At 37.0% G+C, this 18,549-nt stretch overlaps 2 protein-coding genes across 4 annotated transcripts in view; one reads left to right on the forward strand and one right to left on the reverse strand.

Annotated features, from left to right (window-relative positions):
- The window catches only part of Dip-C (dipeptidase C), a 557,142-nt gene that overhangs the window by 342,473 nt on the left and 196,120 nt on the right, over positions 1-18,549 (reverse strand). The window lies entirely within an intron of this gene.
- Positions 14,157-18,549, forward strand: part of Hcf (Host cell factor) — a 45,620-nt gene continuing 41,227 nt past the window's right edge. For both annotated transcript variants that reach the window (XM_065221868.1, XM_065221869.1), the window contains exon 1: positions 14,157-14,248. The gene's annotated coding sequence lies outside the window, so the exon portion shown is untranslated. The remainder of the gene's footprint in view (positions 14,249-18,549) is intronic.

Raw genomic sequence — 18,549 nt, forward strand, 5'->3', positions numbered from 1 at the left:
TTTTTTTAGTGTACCCTCATATAGAAATCACAGACGTAGTCCTACGTCGAAAATCGATCAAAAAATAGCTCCAAGTGACTGTGTTTTTTTTTTTTTTTTTGGTTTATTACACAATCACCCATATTTACGTTTTGGATCGAACCGTTTTTGCATGCAAAAAAATAATTGTATGAAAAATATGGTTTGAATGAGAACAAGACTATGGGTGAATGTGATGTTTTTATTTTGTTTCGCACGTGTTCTAAAGATAATTAGGTGTATTTACTCTATTCACTGCTTTATTAATAAATAAAATTGAAACTTCACTCAAATTATAGAAAAATCCTTGGAAAAATCTCTTTTCTGTTGTTGCAGCTAGTAAACAATTCAAGCCGAGTAATGGATTAGGCCCTACATTGATCAATTATTTTCATCGACTTTCTTTTTCGTTATAACTTGATTGCAAAACCGTTTCTTGTCGTATTTGGTGTTCCCCTACACACTAAATTTCTTAAATATTGTTCGGTTTTTTTTTGTTGGATTCAGAAATTTACCGAAAACTTCAAATAAATTTTTCTGATCAAAACTGTAAACGGCTGCAATTCCACAATACAGTACACTGATAAAAATTTCAAATATTGTTTCTATGTGTCCCACACATGAATTTTTGCAATGTGATCAACAAATAATATCTATGTGTCGGAAACATACTTAATATGTGTACACATGAAAGCCATGTGTAACCACACATACTATTCATTTGACTCATAAATTTCATGTGTGCTTCTAGGTGGATTCTGTTTATGTGTGGTCACATGAAAATCCAATAAAAATGTGTGGAATTCTATTAGTGTAGAAAAAGTGGCGAATGTACTGTTAAAACAATATTTTTTTTACAAATTCAAACGGTAGTTGGGTATCAGACAACGGGTTGGTCACTCCTCGGGTCACGCCACACATTGTGCCAAAAATACAATTGGTCACACTCATTGGCACCCATGGATAGAAATTGTTATTATCTTTGAAACAATTGGCAACACTGTACTACCAACCGGTGGAAACTAACGATTTTAAATTAGCTCACTACTTGACTAACCTATTCAAGAACCTATTGGTCCCAAGCAAATCGATTAACGTACCCTATTCTAGTCGAAATTTTATTACTACACTATGTTTGTTTTGATTCGCTATGAAAGTTTGACAGATAAAATGAGGGGTTCGTGGATTTTCCTATGTTTCGAGGGGTGCATCGATTAGCTTAGGACCGAAGATGGTACCATAAAAAAAAACATAGATATTACTATTGATATTACCATAGAGGTAACTCTAAGACCAGAAGGTCCCGAAGAAACGAGCTCTACTTTTTGGCTCAGCCTCGGGCTCAGCTCTGGTACTCTCTTCGGTCCCAAGCTAATCGATGCACCCCTCGAAACATAGGAAAATCCACGAACCCCTCATTTTATCTGTCAATCTGCGAATCAAAACAAACATAGTGTAGTAATAGAATTTTGTCTATATTGGGGTACGCTTATAGATGAATTATTTTTATGGAAATTTGTTTAATTCGAGGTTAAATTAAAGTTCTAGTTTGTGTAAATATGCTATTAAAATGAATGAATCTGGTACAAAACCTAAAAAACTATTGTGATATGTGTCGATCCTAAAATAAAAATTACTAGTTTTCAAATAAAATTGAAAAAACATGATGAGGTTATGGACATGGTTATGTTAACAGCCATACCACATAGATTAATGTTGATATGGAGACGTGACCAACCAAATCAAATAAAAATAGAAAAGAGCCCCTTGTAAAATGAATTCCAATACAGGCATCCGATGCTGGTTATTGGTTTAATACGGTAGGATTGTATTCGGATATGATTTGCAACCATCGATTGAAGCATGCAGGAATTTCGTTGGTTTTGTCATGTTTGTTCTACGATTATTATTTTATTTCAATGCTATTGCAAAAATTTCAAGCATTACTTTTCAAAAGGACGTATGTAACATTGGATAGGAAATTAGAAACTGGATTGCAATGTCTATATGAGATTATTAAATGCTATTTAAAAGTTAATACTATTTTTTTAAATCTGTTTGTGCTTTTAGTTGTATAAAGGGATTGCGTTTAAGAGAATTGTGAAAAATGTCGAGTTTTGCAAACACGGACAAGATTTTTGATAAAACAAAATCATACACCTTTAACTTTTGTACTACTCACATACACCCTGATTGATTCGTCGGTATCACACCTTGATTGTTACATACACCATGCATGATTCGTCTATTTGACAGAAGGGTTTTCACATACGTCAAATCAGATACACCGGTTTTTGTTTTGCTGTGAAGATACGTCGACAGCTCGAAAAGCATTGAGGAATGTTCGGTTCTAGGGGCGATCACTTGAGGTGCATTTATTATAACATAAAAAATTAAATGCATTTTCTCAGTGCATTTTTTTCTGTGTGTAGTTTTAAGTGACACCTCCCACCAATACATGTATACATGAAGGGTTTTGTCCTGTTTTGTTGTTCGCTTCGGTTTGCTCAAATCCACACTTCTGACTTGAGAAAATTATTCCACAGAAAAAAAATTCCGTCGAAATTTCCGGTGGCAGCAAAATCTCCACTGGAATCGTGCAGAGCCTCCTCCACCGAAAACGCGAGAAAACTCCGTCGAAGCTCACTGGAACTTCCTTTGGCAGCACCGAAAATCTCCACCGAAATCTTTCGGAAACCTCTCTGCCGTGAATATCTGAAAACTCCGTCGATACTCCCATCGAAAATTCAGATGCTGCCAAAGGAGTTTCCCAGAGACTTTCGACGTAGTTTCCACGCATTGTCGGCGAAAGAGGTTCTGCAAGATACTAGTGAAAAGATTGGATACTGCAGACTGAAGCTCCAGGCATTTTCTCACGTTATCGATGGATGAAGTTCCGCGTGATTTCGGTGATTTTGGATGCTGTCAACGGGAGTTCCTGGAAGGTTCGACGAATGTTTTTACCTTCTCAGCGAATTGACCACTTTGTCAAGCAGTTTTGGCGTGACTTTCTACCAGCGATTTCACAAAACTGGACCATCTAATTTCTATTTTTTCATGAAACGCACAAATGTTGGCTACTTTTCTCGAGGTTCTAGAAGAAAAAATCTCAAAAATATGTTTTACTTCAAAGTTCGAGTGGTAGTAAACATCATTTTAACTGCTCGAATGAAGTGGTTAATGGATCACATCATTCGAGCAGTTTTAAATGACGTTTCATACCACTCGAACTTTAACGTGGAACAATATTTTAATATTTTTCCTCTACAACCTCGAGAAAATAGGGTCTTATTTGTAAAATGATTGCAAAATTTGGAATTGATTGTTTCATTTCCGTTAAATCGCTGGTAGAAGGTCGTCCCAAAACTGCTCGACAATATGATTAATTCAGTGCCAACATTTCAAAGGGGCGTAATTGCATTTGTAAACAATGGCTTTAGCCGTCGATTTCTCGTGAATAAAAGCTCACTCATGAAAAATAATGACACCAGCAGGTAGAGAAATGTTTCCTCTACCAGTTAGCATTGTCATTTTGGAGAAGTAAGATTTCATTCGCGAGAAATTGACGGCTAAAGTCATTGTTTACAAAAGCAATTACGCCCCTTTGAAATGTTGGCACTGAATTAAATTCTGCATGATTTCGAAGATGATTCTAGCAGCTGCCAACGAAGGTTCTAGGCAGCGCTGCCATTTATACAGATTTATCTGTATTATACAGATTTTTTAATCTTAATACAGACCCGATACAGAATACAGATTTATCACAGATTTTTAAATTACAATACAGTTTTATACAGATTTTTATAAAATGCTTAAGAAAAAAAAAATCAAAATTTATAAAAACAAAATAACTTGCTCGATTTTATCAGCGTACCCCCTTCTCTCCAAAATTAATTGTTGCTGTTTCTTTTATGCTTCTCTCACTCCCTCCAACGGAAAACGCAGTCACGCCCGATTCCACTGTGCGTTTATATAGCTGGCCTTTTAATAACTCATGATGACATCAAAATTTGATGTATTTTTATTTTGTTTTTTCGGCATGCATGCAATAACATGTTGATAACTAAATTTGTAATCTAAATAAAATATCTATATCAAAATAAGTTATCAAGCAGTTCTCACTAATATCAATATATGTTATAATTTTGATATTCTTCGCATATCTTTTAGCTCTCATTTTTGTTCTGTTAGCCATCAACTCCATCAAAATGAAATCAATTTGAGTTATCAGGAATAATGAAAACAACATAATTCTTGTTTTCATTTTGTTCTCACCCTCTGCTCGGGAACCTATCAAATTTCCATCGACAATTAATCATGTTATGGTGTTTTTGGCAGCATTCACAACCAGAGGACCAACCGCTTTCGGATGCATATGGAGCTGGTAGTAAACGATTTGAGATTGTATGGGGATTTACAGTATTAATTGAATATTTCCAATATAAGCATGTATGTTAAATACAAGAAAAGTGCCCAAGCACATTAAAATGGTACAAATACAAGTACTCGTAAACATTTTACTTGTATTGAAAATGTATTTCGTAAGAAATTGCGGATTTTCTGATATTCTCCATACTGCAAAAATGATTTTACCAGCACTGGCGGGGCGACATCTCTCGACTTTTCGGTGTAACTACCACACAAATGATGTAATTAATTGTATTCATCTATATTAAAAATATCAAATAGTAATGAACTCGTGCACTTTTTTGCATTTAAAACTGCTTATCAGGAAAATAATGAATAGAAACTAAAATCTCCATACATTTTCAAACGGCTTCATATCACTCTTATAAATAAGTACGGACGATATCACAAATGGCGCAATTATATCCCGTATGGTTAGTACGATAGCCCGAATAGGTGGTTAAGCACTTTTTATGGTTATTTTGTATGCACTGTATTTGTAAAACAACAAAACATGATTAATTAAGAAAAAAATCGTCAATACAGAAAATACAGATTTTTTAATAGAGTGGATACAGATTTTTTATAAAACCACCTGGTAGCTCTGGTTCTAGGAACTTTGTCTTGTTCTGATAAAGGGTTCATCCACCAGAATTACGTTTTACTTGGTTTGGCTAAATAAAATACATTGGGACTACATTGAAACTATTCATGTTGACAAATAAATATATTACAATTACATAAAAACATGTGAAATTTCGTTGGCAGGGGAAATTCCGGAGGGAGCTGCACGTTTTCGTTGGAGAGTTTCTTTGCTGCCGGAGAAGGTTGCAGGGATATTTTCGTGAATTCTCTACACCAAGTTTTCTTTTCCTGTTGTGTTTGTTTATCTTATCTTCGCCTCGATGTATGTATGTATGTATGTTTAGGTGTCACCGAAAAAGCGCATCCTTTGTTTTGAAGTTCACATCCCACTGAATGGTTGATGCAAACGATGGAAATTAAATGCATTTGATATAAATTAAATGCTTATTCAATGGGCATTCTAAAAGTGAGACTCCCCTAGGTTCGGTTGGTTGGTTTATTTACATAACTACCCAGAGTTGTGAAATAATCGATGTGAAAAGCGGATATGACAGGGTCATCGCATTATTTGCTGTCAGATGTTATACGTTTTGCGTTTTTCGTATTAAGAAACCGCTGGTTAGATTGGTATGCGAAGTTCAGTATTAAAGTCAAGATTAAAGTGCAATTTTCACTAATAAAAATTCAATGATTATTTTTATGTGTCCCACACACAGCGATGGAAATCAAACGAGCATGATTAGATTTCCACTTCATCGTCAAAAGAGTTACTCGCAAACTGTACGCTTTACGACTAACAGTTAATCATCACCCGTCATGATCAAACGTTGCTACAAAAGCAACCCACAGAAAATCAATCATCGAGGGATTGAGTCCTGCTCAGAAAAGTGAGTTACCTTTTTCGCTCACTACGTACACAAATCGCAACTCGTGTGTGTTTCACATTGACGAGTGCACGGATGGATTTGAGTTCACTCACTCGACAAAAAGTGACACAACAGCGGGGCCCTGTTTACTAAAAATGAACACATATGTGTTCATTTTTAGTAAACAGGGCCCCGCTGTTGTGTCACTTTTTGTCGAGTGAGTGAACTCAAATCCATCCGTGCACTCGTCAATGACGAGAGTGAGGTGTGAGAGTGAGTGTTCTTTTTGTATTTTGCTGCGTTTGTTGTTCATTAGCAGTGTGGGCTTGATGAAGAGAGGGCACGGTTGCTAGCAGGCTGCAAGCAATAAGAAAAAAATAGATATAAGCGAATTCCCCGTCAATTCGGGGTTTCGTGAGTCGCGCGCACTGGCGCACTGCTGTATACAGACTATAGACTTAAAGCGAGATTCGCATGATAAGAATTCTGCATTTCCACTTGGGAGTTGGAAAATCAGTCGCGTTTTTCTGAATTAATACGATAACCTAACGTTGCACCTAGTGCGCTGTGTTCTCCGCTACACATTGCCTTATGCACGACGACTATCGTGATAGTGTGCCAAAAATGTGGCCGAATTGAGGCCTTTTGATAGCCGGGTAGTCGGTCCACTGGTTCCGGTACTAGCCCGGAACGTTTCCCGGTGCACATTTTAACGAGCAAAATGCGCATTATGAAAGGTGATTTTTTTCAGAGTTGTCCAATCCAAATCTCAATAAATTACCGTGATAGTGTGCCAAAAATGTGGCCGAATTGAGGCCTTTTGATAGCCGGGTAGTCGGTCCACTGGTTCCGGTACCAGCCCGGAACGTTTCCCGGTGCACATTTTTGCGAAAATTTGTAAAAAGAGTAGAGCTTCTGTGGAAATCTCATTTGCAAATTTTGGGACGAATGTGCTGAAGTGTTGGAAATTATCTCAAGATCTAAATTTTCTATGAACAACGTTCACTTCTAATTCTAATCTTTAAGGATTGCTCATTCCTGAAAAATTTGTGAAACATTCCTAAAAGATAAAAATCTATGAAATGATGATGATTTTTGATTTGTTATGTCACGTACGTTCTGAAAGATTTTCCGAAAAATTCATTATTTTAAAACCTTCCTTCGGGCGATCGGAAACATCTCCAAAAACCTGAGAGATTCTCTAATGTTGTGGAAACAACTCAGAACCTCTTAAAGTTTTCTACAATGTTTAGAAAATCCCTCAGCTCTTTAAAACCCTATAAATTTCACTGAAGTTTGTATACAAGCTCTGAAATACCCATGGGAAGAACTGAGAAGTTCCCTTATTTTTCTGTGAAATTTTCTAAAATGTTTATTAATTAGGTAGAAAACAAAGTTGAATTTCTTGGGGATCTGCGATGATTTTGGTGGCTACATTGCAGTTCCGGCAAAATCAAAGCAGTTCTGTGTATATTGGCGTACTGGATGCGTTCCTGAAGCTCTGGTTACCATACTCTTATTTTCTATGAACTTTTATCTACAATAGTATGCTTTGAACATTTTTGAACTTAATCAACAGATTGTAGCTTTCTTAATTATTGTTATATTAAATTCTTTAATCAGCTTTTAAGCTCTGGAATACTTTCTGAAAATCTTGAATTTTTTTGACATTATGGGCAGTGTTGTTAACTTTTCATGGAGTATAATCCGTAGACAGTGAAAATTGTTGTTAACTTGAGAAATATTCAGCTACATTTGTTCTGCCCAAAAAACATTTTCATAGAACACGGCTCAAAATCTTCAATTTTTTGAAAGTGATGAGCGGGGGAGGGTAGCGAAGCTGTAGAATATCCGTAGGAATTTGCAACAATCCGAATTTCAACAATCGTCCGTAGATCCGTAGAAAATATCAATATCTGTAGAACTACGGATTAAGCCATACAACTAACCACACTGATTATGGGTATGGGTAAGTGAATTATGAATGGATTTTGTGAAATGTTTGGCATGGTTTGAATTTCTATGCTTAAAGTTGTCAAAAATTCATCTTAGTTCAAGCCACATTTCTAAAGCTTTAGAAACATTTTAAGAACCTTAAGCTAATCATCTTCTAAGTGTGTAAAACAGCATCAAGTATCAGGTACCTAGCTGCGAGGGGCAATTCACTGCTCTCGAGAATGAATCGAAAATACGTAAATGAAAAAAATACACAAAAATTCATCATTACTCGTCATTACTCAAAAAAATGCAAAAAAATACAAAATTCGGAAAAAAATACACAATTATTCGTCATTTGCACGGAAAATTCGAAAATATGTTCAATAAAAAAGGCTGAATTCGAACAAAATGCGTAAATCTATTATTTTATATTTTAAACCGAGCTCGAATCACAAAACAATGCATTTATGAGTAGAATTTAACCCATTTCTAAGAAAGGTGGCTTAAATCATTTATTAAATAAAAAAAAACATTAATGAGTAGTTGTGACCCACAAATAAGTACCGATTATTCATTAATGCGTAACAGCCTTGGTAACAGATGCTTATTAGTGCGTAATGAGCGAGAATGAGTTTATAAGATAAGTCTCTATTCTTTAAAATGGGTTAGATTCTACTCGTTAGTGGGTATTTTAAAGTAACCGTGTGTTTTGCATTTGTCAAACAAAACGTCAACATCGGTTCGAGTGGCAAACATAAACACTGAAATGACAGAATACGCTTATAACTGATTTTCAATACATTAATGCATAAAAATACACTTTTATTTTTCTAATACACAGAAAATTACATATATTCAAAAAGTGCAAAATAATACATTATTACACAAAATACACGTTTATTCGATAAAAAAATACTTCAATACGTTGGCTTGAATCGAAAATACACAAGTGAATCGCCCCTCGCCTAGCTGTTATGTTTGCCAAGAAAACAAATATATCTGTACATATTATAAGTGTTTTAAATCAAGCGTCCCGGATTGGGTCTGAAGAGATCTGGTCACTTTAATCTACAGTAGGCCGAAAAATGTGAAGTTAGCGCAGCTATACTGCCGGTATTCCCATAATAGTCCCATGTAGATAGGGATTCCTATAGAACATGAGATTCTTATGCGAATAGCGGCTATATATCTCGCGTGCTATGATGCTATAAGAGACTGTGGAAGCACCGAGGAGGAAGGCGATGTTTGCTGGTCACCCATGATGTGCAGTGGATACATCTCTAAACTACTGTCCCAGAAGTCCATGCCTTGAGAATCATACGCTGCTATGTTTTTGGAATGGAGCATAGTTTCCTGCCTCCTTCGAGCAAGCTATTTATAACCATCCGCACCAATACACAGTTACTTTCAATTTTCAAACATTGGGTGGTAGCTCATTTATAACATTCAATGTATACGCGGCCTTCTTATACAGATCTCGTATAATAATCATACATAATGGTATAGAAATCTAACAGCCCCCGGTTGGTTGTAGTAATAATGAGTTTTCAATGAATGTACCTTCAAATAGTCAAGTGAGCTCTCGTTTTGTCACTATCGAATATGCGCATTTTGCACCGTAGAGCCACATTCGCTGTTTTCTCTGACGCTACACTCGAGTGCAAGATTTCACGCACTTGAGTGTGGCGTCAGTAAAAACAGAGTGTGTGGCTCTACGGTGTCAAGGATGTCTCATGCTCTAGGTTGTCCAAATTGTTCCGCAGTTCAGATATTTTGTACTACTAGGTAGAACCAGAGATACGTGATCTATTGTCAAGGATGCCAGGTACTCTAGGTTCTTCAAACAATCCAAGAGTTCAGATGCTTAGTTCTTTTAGATCAAACAAGTATAGAACTATGTTAGCAATCATATCATAGCGCCTATGTCAGGTCAATCCTGGAATATTGCAGCATTGTCTGATCCCCTTATCAAAGCACGCATTTTGACCGGATAGAATCAGTACAAAAACAATTTCTATTATATGCACTTACGAAGCACGCTGCATGCTCATTAACATACAAACCACAGTCGTGAATTTGCTATGGTCTTATTTGTAAATGACATCGTCACGCAACGCATTGCAGTCGAGAAATTTTCCAACCCGAAAAATTTCTAGACCGACCGGGATTCGAACCCAGCCATCTCCAGCATAACGTTGCTTTGTATCCCTGCGCCTTTACCAACAGAGCTAAGGGAGAGCCAAATCTAATTCATATACAGTTCAAATTCAATTCAGGATCGGTTTCCATGCCATTCAATTCCAATTTTCATTCAGTTTAAATTTAACTCAAATTAAATTCAAAATCAGTTCGATTTTTATTGATATCCAATTCAAATTCAATACAAATCTAAATCTAATTTAGTAAAAATCCAATTCATATCAATTAATATCATCAATTCAAAATTTATTCAAATTGACAGAAATGTATCATGTGGATCAAATGGAAAGAAATCACTTAATTATTCATATCTTTTTTAGTTTTCCACGTTTTAGGATTTGTTGTTAAAATTTGTTAGCACCTCACGTTGAAAATTTGTTTTCCCTCATGTGTGTGTGTTTTTTTACTTCATTTAATTCCCACCCCCTCCCCCTTTCCCAAAAGGGTTGAAAGTATGGTAGATTTGAACCGGCCTTTGCTTAAAATCAAGGACAATTTGGAGAGCCCAGGGTTTCAGAGCTACGTGATACTAATTTCAAGGCAGCATCCAATAAACTGCTCAAAAATCGGTTGAAAAATATATTTTTTTGCAAGCATATATGAATGCGACCCGCTAATGCATAATGTGTCACTTTTTCTGTAGAACCGTTCCTAGAGGTCTTTGAAATCTGCTTTTGATTGCGTTTGTGTTTCAAAAAGTTGAGAAAATTCACAAAATTGCAGGTCAATTGCTTTTCGCAGTACAAAGTTATAGCGAATTGAATGGCTCAAAAAAAGACCACAAAGCACTAGGACGGTTAAACTAGCAAAATGCGCCGAAACTATATCAAAATTGAAAAGCTAAAAAAAATCATGATCATCATGCCAATGATCATGATTTGAATACAGTTGCTCGTCCACTGTACATAATCCAAATAACCTTTTGTCCTAAACTGTATAAATCGAGAACAACAGTTGGTAGCTTGCATTGACGACAAGCATTGCATGGTATGCGAAACGAATCGTGAGTGCGCCTGTCAATGATTTGCTTTCGTCGTTTTCTCTTGAGATCTCTGTTACTCACGGCTCTCAGTATTCCCTGTGTATTAGTGCTTAGGAGTAGGAAAGAATCGCTTGCTGTGGGAGTAGCAAAGAATCGCACAGTGGGTTTATACGTGTTCATTGATCGCTAGAAGCGATTTTCTTCCATCGCTGGGCCACACATGAATTTTTGCAATGTGATAAACAAATGATATATATGTGTCGGACACATAGTTCTTATGTGTACACCAAAAAATAATGTGTAACCACACATACTATTCATTTGACTCATAAATTTCATGTGTACTTCGGAGTGGATTCTGTTTGTGTGAACACATGAAAATCATGTGGAATTTTACATGGAAATTCGCCAATAAAAATGTGTCAAATTTTATGAGTGTAGAATACCTTTGAAATAATAAACATGTTGCTCCCGGAAATACAAAAACAAACATATCATAACTTTTTTTTGGCAGGATTCAAACAGAGACTTCATCGTAATCGGATGTAATCCTACATGATTAAACCCACAACCAGTATCGGGTTACAACGAAGCAATATCATCATAATGGAAAGAAGATAATGGGAAGAGCAGAAGAGGAAAATGACTTATCTGGGACAGAGTTGCTTTGTGACATCTCTGGCCGTTTGATTCCTTTCGTTGGTAGTATTTCTGTGCTCGAGTGGAACGTTATACAAAAAATCACTACTAGAACTACTAGAAGAACTGAAGCTGAATATAGTTTGACACCTGCTGGGAATGTAGAAAAAAAAAGAGTGCTTGAATGTTACCAGGCAGAATGCTATTGAGTGAATGTTTTGATCACAAGGTTAATCACAGACAAACAAAAGATAATGTTTTCAAAACTCTAATCAAGATTTAACAAAGTAAAGCAATCAGAAATTTTGCGTGAATCTGAATACGGGTTTCAAAAGAAACTCACCATCAGTTTGTAAAGCGGCTCGGATATCATCAACCGATTGTCGTAAAGCGTTGTCATTATTCTGAAGAGGAGAAGCATCATCGTGCACGTTTAGATCGAGGCTGGGAGGCAATCCTTCTTGCGGAACTGTTTCCACTTCTTCAAAATATCCCATGCTTTAATAAAACATACCTACACACTTAGAAATTTTTACAGAAATCTGTAAAATTTTACCGAAAACTCAACACCTGAACGTTCGGTAAACAGTTTCGCAGATTTCCTGTAATTTTGCACAAATATCTGTGAATTTTTCATAGATATCTGTAAATAATTACAGGAAAACTGTAAAATTGTTTACCGAACGTTCAGCTGTTGAGACTTCGGTAAAATTTTACAGAAATCTGTAAAATAATCTTAGTGTGTAGCAATAGCTGAATCCCGTTGAAATCAATTTTGTATCTACTTAGAAACAACTTGACGCATCTGCTGATTGATAGTGGTTGCTTTGTTTTTTCACATACCACGCTTCACTGTGAGCGTATCTGCAGTTTTTATGTTATCATCAAATTTTAGCAGTTAAGTCATGTTGACAATAAAAGGGTGTATAAACTCCATTTTAAAAACAATGAAAGAAGGTTCCATAGGGCGTTCATTAAATATATTTTTCATAATGCATTACAATTTCAAACCTTGTTTTTCATTAACTCGTAGGAAAATCATGTATTTTATATTCGGTTAGATGCAAAATATCAATTTGTTTATTTTTGCGAATTACGTCCTTTTGAAAAGTTATGCTTGATTTAGCGCTTAAATATCTAATTCTACTTACCAGAGAAATTCTACTTATGCCAGAGAAGAAAGGGTTTCCGCTCGGTTATATTCCTGGTGATCAGGCAAACTATCCAATGCCATCTGCGACACAGGCACTTTTGGTACTGCCTTTGTTGTTTCGCTCGTCTGAATCTACCAAACCAGGCGTGATTACCTCCTAATGGTTTCACAGCGGATTCAGGTATAAGAATGATGATGTTCCTGCGGATGGAAAATATATTGTTTTGATTGCTTCAATATGTAAAATTGTTCTAAAAACTCACCTCAAACAGCAAAATCAATTGATTTAATTTAATTTCCGATTAGATGATCCTTCAGTATTGCATTCTCAGTTTGAATACTGTAAGAACTTTGTTAACATTATTTGTTGATGTTTTGCTGTGAGCAACCTATTTTTCATTTTGAAGAAATCTCAATGATTTTGCATTTAAAAATTAGGATTTACTTACCATTCTTATCGGCGCTACTTTTCAGTTCATATTTGCTTTCTGTTATTGAATAAAGCAATTAAAATAACACGTAAAACATAATTCTCTTATCACAAACTTGAAAATATATGCAGTTTGACAGATGATCTCAAGTTCATCACCGCTACGATTACAGCGCCGCGGTGGCCGGCATAAACTTGGATTTGTCAATTCCCTTGTGTTTGACGAATACACACTACCGCCATCTGTTCAGCGCACTGCCCACCATAGATGGCGGTAATGTTTTAGTGACGATGTTTTACAGTGAGAAATATTCAATGTGTTATGTCTGTTTGTCTGTGGTTAATCCATTAGTAATGTTTGCCAAAACGCGAATAGCAAGAACCTTGCAGACAGTTTGCAAGCAAAATCATTGCAGCGATGCTGTCAATTTGTCAAGTTATTGTTATTGATCAAATCGTGAGACCAAATGAATGCTCGATTCCGATCAACTGTATTTTATACTGTTTTTTTTTTTAAGATTCATAAGCTTACTTATGAATTCTGTTATAATCTAAACTTATGATTTCCATAAGAAATCTATTTGTCAAAAATTCAAAAGTGCGGATCTCATGCAATTTCATACGTTCCTTTGCCTCCGTCGTACTAGAATTGATGTAGTTTTCAATAGCGTGCATAGCCCACGCAGCAAAAGTCACCCGCGAAGAAACGTCAATCCACCCGCCGCGACAGCACTAATTCGCCCGTGTCAAAGCCATCGGGTACCCCTATTTCGCCGCCGCTTGGATGCGTCGAAAATTTTTTCGCAGCGACCGCCGCCATTATCACCCATCAGCATCATCAGCAGCAGCTAGAGTCTGAAGCTTCTTCTCGGTGTATACGCGGACGCCATTGTTTATTTTCTGCCCGCTAAGCAGGAAAAAATCCGCCGTTCCGGTTTGTGTCGCGGCGCGAAAGTAGTGCTCTTTTTGTTCGTACGGTGGTGCTCAGTGCGTGAGTGGTGAAATTCGGTGTTTACGGCAGTGGACAGAAGGTGATTTTTGGTTTTTCGATTCAGAACTTGCTGGACCCGAACAAAAACGGCGACGACGACAGCGAAGGGGATTTGAAATTTTTTTTTCCTCGTAGTCGGTTGCTGCTCTTCTCGCGCTGTGCTCTGGGTGTGTGCCGGAAGGAGAGGGAATGGTTTATTATTTTTTTTGCATTTTTAGAGGGTATACTCTTCTAGCGTCCATCATCAGTGTCAAATGAGTGAGATGTTTGGAAGTGCGAGTGAAATGTACGATACACAGGTCCAATAGAATGATTACGTGAGTATGAATGGGATACAAAATAGTGACAGTTCTGGACCGGGCGAGTTTGTGCTCGTTCCTGCTTTGGCATGTTGGTTTTTGTGGCCGAAGGTAGTGAGTGAGAGGGTGGAAGTTTGTATACCGGACGGCCTGTGAGTGAGCAAGATGGGTAAGAATGCAGTCTCTTTCATGTGCATTGGGCGGAAAATGTTTGTGTTTGCTTATTATTTTGCTGCTGCGTGCGATCGAAAAAGTTTTTGCGAGTGGTGGTATTTTTTTTGCACATCAATTTCCGACGGTGGGTGCGTTTAGTGGAGGCATTATGTGCAATTTTATTTCCAGTCCTTAAAACTCATGCTGAATAAAAATATTAGTTAATTATGTATTGCGCATTCTAGACCATAGTACATAGACTAAAGATAGCAATAATGTATTTGTATTTAAATTTCAACCCGCAAATTTAGTAATAGTTACAATTATTGTAATTTATTCAGTCTACGGTACCCTGCTGGTAGAACCTTTTATTAGGTCCAGGAAAAATACATTTGGAAGTTTTCAAATTTTCCCGGACATAACGCACTTAAAAAATGCATATAAGGTGGATAATTTTTCCTCTCCCTGTATGTTATGTAACATAATTTCTCTATTACTTTGTCGAAGGGACGTATCAGCTTTTGTAAACAATGCATTTGATCATGTGTAATAGAGCCTCTATTTTGTTACTGAATTAATTTGTTTTGTTTTTTAATTTATTTGATAAGGCTCAACCGAATTAACTTTACAGAGCCGAGGATTCTTGTTCACTATACAATTAAACCTATAGTCAAAAGGTACACCACTATAAACATTGTATCTTCCGCTATCCAATAAGCCTCCTCCACCAGAACGGGAGCCGCTTCCAGTGTTTTCATTGTATGGCAGATTCGCCAACGGGGGTCAGAGCGCTTCCATTGCAGCAATGGACGCAAAACGTGATCAGCACTCACACGTTCTTCACGAAACGGTTGCTTTCCAAAGTCGACGACGCATCGACCGAAAGAACAATGAGGAGGACCACACAAGGATTGCTGCCGAGTAAACAGACGGTCACGTGACACACATTGAGAGTGGTCTGCTTCTGTCGACAGCCGAGACATTATGATTGATCCCAAGATACTATTGTAGAAAATCGTAACCTATAGAATTTTAGCGAAATACTTCGGAATGTTAAGGAAAAATAGGGTCACGTCGTTCATAGCTTGTTCTGATAGCCTGAAAAATGCATAAAGAGCAAATCGAGACATTGACCATCGCGTGAGAGTGGAACTTAATAAAGGCCTAAGTGCTGTTCGTAGCTTTTAGTTTTCCGATTTGAAAGCTCGTCGGTTGCAGTGGCCTGCTTACGGAGCAAAAAACGCGATTCCAGGTCCTTTCATATAAAAGAGATGTATGGTCAAACCGCTTGTTTATCGTGTATTTTGCGAAACTTGTCGTCGTCGTTGGTGCCGGGTATGAATGTTTACAACAACTGGAGTAACTGTATGATGTGATATAAGGATCTCAGTGACCTTAGAGCGACCGCAAGTCGATGATTAAAAACGAGCTCGTTTGCCTAGAAGCATACGCTTTTGCTTACTTAGTAGAAGACCGTGAGTTCAATCCCAAGCTCCATTGCGTTATATGATCGTTAGGTCATCAATTCAGCTTATCGTTTACCAAAATTAATCCTGCTGCAATCCCAACCTTCTTACCCAACATCCCAGTGATTCCTCGTGGAAGTGCAGAAGACTCCTCGGCTTCCATCAAAGCGTGTCACGTGTCACTCTTTCCTTTCTGGACCTGCGTTCGGACGCGGCCGGCGCTGGTATTGCCTAGTTTGAGATCACCAGTTTTTACACATTGAGGATGATTGCTAGTCCCAATCAGCGGCGTCTATTGGTTCTCTGTGTAATTACAGATGATCTGGCAATAACAGAGTAGCAACCGTGGGCGGTCAATCATGCTCATGCTCAATAGTACATTTTTTTTCAGAGGTTTTCAGCCTAAAGGCTGGTTCGCCTCTGGAAATAGTACATTTTTACGTTTTTTTTCATTGAAGTCCTGGAAAAAACTTAGAAAACTCAGGGAATTTTATTTGTCAAAATGAGTAGACATCCTGCATCTGGAAATCCGTTATAAACGTGCCATTTTTAAATGGAATTTTAGATGCCACGTAATTTTATTAATTCAAGCGAACTGAGCGTGTAATTAGACTGATACTTGCTTTTAAAATTTTCACAGAGGCGTCGCGTGCCTCATTTGTTTACCTGTGCACCAAGCTTTGTTCGTTATAGTATACCACCTCATATTAGTTTTTGTTTTATTTTTCAATGCTCATATTCTCCATTACTAAATTACCCAAGTAACAATTTTGGTTTTATGAGGGTTCTGTAGACTACGATTTAGGTTTGTAGAATGCTATAAAACCTCTTTAAAGCTTGCAATGTTACTTGGGTAATCACTACCTAACGTACCCTTTGAAGGGCCTATCATCGTGTATAAACAAAACTTGTATGGCCCTTTTCGCGCTAACCGAAGTAGGAGGAATTGCAAAACTTAACTAATTCCAGCTGAACATTGCATTAGGTTCTAAGTAATATTGATCGATTCTCTTCGTCGATTTTCTATTTCATTAATAACTTGAGCACATAATCATTTGTTGTTGTTTTTGTCGTATTAGATGCTAGATAAAAGCTTCTTTTATCGATCGGTGTGCTGAAAATACCTGGGAATGTCTCTACATGGCCGTGGAGATACAAGGCTAAGGCTAACTCTTTCGACTGAAGTGTAATAAAGAATATCCGTCAAACAGTTCCGAAAACATGTTTTTGATACAAAACAGTGTCAAAATCTACAGAAAATTCATAGTCCCATGGGTAGTAAACTTGAATTAATCAACTTTTTATTCATCAGAATAAACCAGGGGAAGCTCATAAGTTTTGACAGGCGCACCGGCGCAACTATCGGTAATTGAGGGATTCACAACTGACAAGAGAGTGAGAGCGGCTTTTGCGCTCTCTTTCTTCATTACTCTCTTTGTCTGCAATCAGATATCCAAGTGCACAGCGAGAAATGCACACTTTGGGCACCCATACATCACAATAATTGTTCTTCTAATTTAAACTCACACATTCAAACCGGTCTGCAAGTATAATCACCCCTATTCTGTATTTCGTTTCGAACGAAATTCTCATACAAAAAAAATATTTTTTTGTATGAGAATTTCGTTCGAAACGAAATACAGAATAGGGGTGAATAACGTCCAAAGCGTACCAGACTGCTGTTTCCGTGTTGCTCCCGTTTGACGCGTAACTGCTGAAAGCTTCAATTACAACCAGTGGTGCAAACCGCCATGTATTGTGGAACATTTGTGGTATGTTTCAAGAGGTGATAGAAGGTCTGCTTGGCTTACATGAGGCATTGACCATCCACAAACTTGCCACCCCCCACACAAAAAAAAAAAATATAAAAAAAAAAAATAAGAGATGAACTAACCGGATAAACGCGAACCATAAATTGACCTTACCTAAAATGGTTAAAAATTGTTTATAATCCCTGCTAAACTTTAACTGAAATGGTTATGGAACTTTACATGAACCTTTAATGATAAAGTTTCAACCTTATGTATTATGGTTTTTTGGAACTGGACCTTACAAATAATGGGTTGTTAAGAACCATTACCGTTCCAAATTCTTGTTTTCTCCATACATTTTCGGAAAGAGAACTATATTAGGACCTTTTAACTTATGGTTTGAGAACTTTAATGGTAATGGTTATGGTAGTCAGTAAGGTCCACGAATGGTTTTGTAACATCGATCAACTTTATGTGGAATACATCGCGAATTGGTTGCCTGTAATTTACAGATTACCAATTCACGATATATTCCACGTAAAGTTGAGCGATAATACAAAAAATCTCTATAATAAAGGAAAAAAAAAAAAAAAAAACCCACCCAAAAAAGCTCGCTTTTAGGTGCACTATTTAACGAGTTTTGTCATGGTAGTGTTATCGACATACTTAGAA

Source organism: Ochlerotatus camptorhynchus, unplaced genomic scaffold, assembly GCF_037179485.1.
Source record: "Ochlerotatus camptorhynchus isolate MF236.1 unplaced genomic scaffold, CSIRO-AGI_Acam_v1.1 ptg000150l, whole genome shotgun sequence".
NCBI classification, from domain to species: Eukaryota; Metazoa; Arthropoda; class Insecta; order Diptera; family Culicidae; genus Ochlerotatus; species Ochlerotatus camptorhynchus.